Source organism: Alligator sinensis, unplaced genomic scaffold (assembly GCF_000455745.1).
Source record: "Alligator sinensis unplaced genomic scaffold, ASM45574v1 scaffold82_1, whole genome shotgun sequence".
Classification (NCBI taxonomy): domain Eukaryota; kingdom Metazoa; phylum Chordata; order Crocodylia; family Alligatoridae; genus Alligator; species Alligator sinensis.
The window spans coordinates 3,843,887-3,847,630 of NW_005841860.1; the positions used below are offsets into that span (position 1 = coordinate 3,843,887).

General features: G+C 41.0%; 1 long non-coding RNA gene across 1 annotated transcript; it reads left to right on the plus strand.

Moving 5' to 3' along the window:
* The first annotated feature begins 317 nt into the window (after positions 1-317).
* LOC102377617 lies at positions 318-3,526 on the plus strand. The gene is made up of 3 exons (XR_322987.3): positions 318-397; positions 1,458-1,565; positions 3,453-3,526. It is a non-coding gene; the product is annotated as an uncharacterized LOC102377617 (long non-coding RNA).
* The last annotated feature ends 218 nt before the right edge of the window (positions 3,527-3,744 follow it).

Consider the following 3,744-nt stretch of genomic DNA (forward strand, 5'->3'; position numbering starts at 1 on the left):
TGTTTGCACTAGCCTAATTCTTACCTCAGACTTGCCTTGCTGATGTGTTATTTTATCTAGTCATTCTTTGGTCATTGTCACAGGGCACTAATGTGCCATTTCCTTTAAGGACAGAATCTGCCTAGAGAGAGGGCCCTAGGAGCCAGGCAGAAACCCCATACAGGTGCAGGTTATTATGGCAGCAGTCTAATGAGGGAATTAGCCTGCACCTGCACCCCATCAGCTGACTGGAAAAAGGTAGGGCCCTGGGCATATATAAACTCCAGGGCTGAAGCCAGCAGGGGTTAGTTCTCTGGCAGCAGCCAGGGGAAGGATTCTGCAGAAAAGAACTGCCCAGAGATGCTGTGACCACCTGATATACTGCTTACAGGAGTAATCAGGCTCCTGGACTCACCAGGTACCTGGGCTACAAGATACTTAATGCTTGGGGAGAAGTTTGCCTCTTTTAAAGGGACAAAGTGCACTCTGCACTGTTTGTATTGTTATAGTACAACGGCTTGTGTTTTATGTTGTTATTTAAACTGGTGGACTGGCCTGAGGCTATTGAGGAGGAGGAGGCCTCATTGGGGCACACTACAGTGTGGAGACCCCAGGCCAGCAGGTGCAGCACAAGGGGGCGCAGTTATAAAAGGGATGCAGAGAGCCTCCCAGTGGGGGAGCACCAGTGGGGGTGCACAGATGGGGATGTGGAGAGCCCAGTGCCAGTGGGGGAGTGAACAGACAGGGGACAAGGGCCCAGTGATGAAGGGAAACTGAGCTATATCAAGGCCTCAGAGGGACAAAATGTGAATACCACCTGTGAGACATGGGGTGTGGTAAAGAAGAGGTTTTAGAACTATGCATCTAGCCCATAAGGCTTGGGGTGTCCTGCGAGGCACTTGCAGCGAGATCCAGCAAGGTGGATAAGAATCCACAGTATAGTGGGGTCCACCAGGGCTGTGACTGCATAGTACCTTGAGAGCAGCCTCCCTATCTACCATATATTATTTTAACCATCAAGATGTGGTAGGCAAGAATAGAAGGCGCCTATGGGGCAAAGCTAACAAGGTCACTGGGTCCTAGGGACATCACAGCCGTCCCTACGGGACCCCTCCCCCCCCATGACAGTCATCTATTAAGTTTTTGAAATCTTCAGATACCACAAGTTTGTGCTACTTCCTGTAGAACCAATAGATACCACCTTTACTCATATTATTAATTATTTTACTATTAGGACAACCCAAAACAAGCAACAGTGGCAAAAATCTCACTTATATTATAATGCCACCTCTTTAAGACAACAGGTTAAATCTATCTTCGGTGTGTATTACAATTGCATCTAAAGACCACATTTGAGAGAGAGACCCAAACCAGATTCATAGCGAGAGACAACACTCAAATCAGGAGAACTTAAAATTTGAGGATGTTTTTAGAATTTTTCAGTATTGGCTTTACTGTCATCCTCTTCACTTCCACAGGAGCAGAACTGGGTTAGCAGCCAGTATTTTTTAACATCTCAGCCCAAGTATAGATCAATCAACAAGATGGGGAAGAAAGGAAACAGTTCATTCCCATTCTTCAGACAGGTAATCGGGACATAGAGATATTGATTCCTTGCTTAACACTAGAAGGCTGTACTGCTTTAACTACTGCAGTATATGTGAACTCTTAAGCATGTACATGGTTATATCGGCATAAAAGTCTCATACAAGAATGAGAATAACTTTTTTGGTATATTTAGCTTGTGTCCACATTAGAGAAAATACCACTACAAACTTAACATACCCCTCCACTCATCCTTTAAATGTGGAGACCAGACCTAAGGTCACCCAGGAAGTCAGAAGCATATGCTGAACTGAAGTCTCCCAAGTCTCAGCTCAGTGTTCACATAATACTATCACCCTTCCTTCTTGGTTCTGATTTTTGCACACTTAACTTGAAGTGGGTAGATGTGCCTATATTTAAGCTCAGAAGTTATTCTTCTGGGGGGGCTTTAGTTTATTTCAAAGCAAAGGACTTTATCCTTCCTGTTAACACTCTCATTGTTCTTTCTTCATATTCCTTTCCTTTATCTTTTGCCATTTTCTCCCTCATAATGCCATTACACATCTTTACTACTATTTTCCTTTGCCTCCTGGTCCCCTGATTTTGGGGCTGTTAAGTATTTGCTTCCTTTTTGGCCCACTTGTACTGATATAGTGCTTTCCCCATGAGGTGAATAACAGAATTTTTCAGCTGTGTTTATCATTCTAAATTGTATGTTCTGGACTCTTCTTTGTATTTTTCTTTTTTTCCTCCTTAGCTTTGTCTGATTCCCTGTATTGTTCACTTCAAATTCTTTTAGAGTAGGCCTTTGTTTTCAGGCTTACTAAATTTTACTTCTAAAAAATCAAATCTCCCCTCTTTCCCATCCCCTTTCAAAGGATATTCATTCTTTTTTTTTTTTTTTCTTCATTTTACACTGTTGTTCTGAGAGTGACCTAATTTCTCCAATGAGCTCGCTTATAGCTACTCAGCTATTTCTCTAAAGCTAAGACTATGCCTTTGGGTCTTTCAGTTTCAAAGTCAAATGGTTCTTCAGCTGTAATGCAGTACTCTAAGCTCTCAAACATGCTGGAACATGTACTACGCTCCATATCTCCACTGAATCAGGCTGTCTTTGCTGCTCTGATGCCAAATCAGACATTTCCCTGAGAGGAAGGCAGACAAAGACTTTTCATACAAATCACTCCTTACATTAGGGGATGACATGCACAACTAACCTTTTGCACACCACAAATTCAATTCCAAACGCCCCTACACATTGCTCCTTATATTTTGTGTGCTCTTCAATTTGCATTAATGTCCTTTTTTTAAAGATGCACATAAAAGTTAACCAAGAAGTTGCACAAGGTCATTCAAAGCACAGCTGGAAATGGGTAACAGAACGAGTGTCTTACACACTGAATATGCCAGGTGTATGTGCATAGGTACCCCTTCTGTAATTGCCGCTATAATAAATCCTGAGTACTGTCATCTATTGCCGCCAAACAGAGACAGGTGACTGACTGGCAAAGAGTAAGTCTCATCCTGTCACAACATTTTAGCTCACATGGAGCAGAAATTTATGCGGTTCATCTGAGATTGGAGGGTTATGATACAGCTGATGTTTCATACAGGAGATGCCAGTCACAAACCTATTTCCCAATGTTCTTTATGGAAGGTGATTAAAATTCACCAACTGAGCAAATATACTTCACAGGTATCTTGGTTATAAACAAATTATCCACTGTCAAATTAACACATAGTACACAACAGTCTGTCACACATGTCAAGTTGCTTTTGGATCATACAATGGAAGTTTGAAAGATGGGAGGTAATATAATCTAGATGTACTTCAAAAAGTATTTTATTAACTTTGGAGATGTAATTCTGTTAAATATTTTGTAATTCCAAATACTGCTTGTTGTTGATCAAGTTCATTTTTGACCCAGATTAGACTATGGTGGTGTTCCAGATACTGCAAGACTGCTTTGATCTCCCCAACAAGAGATTTGTTTATCATAATAACTCTTAAAACTCAATATACAAAACTGAGTCACTTGGGAAATTTCTGTATATTTTTTATTTTATTTTATTATTTTTTGGAGATGTTTTTCATTCGTTCTCCATGTATGCAATGATTGAACACAGGTACACACAGTTTGCCACTGGGTAAATTATCTGTATGGTAAACTAATATATGGTTATTAAGCAGACATCATAGTTTTGTGGGTAAAATGGACT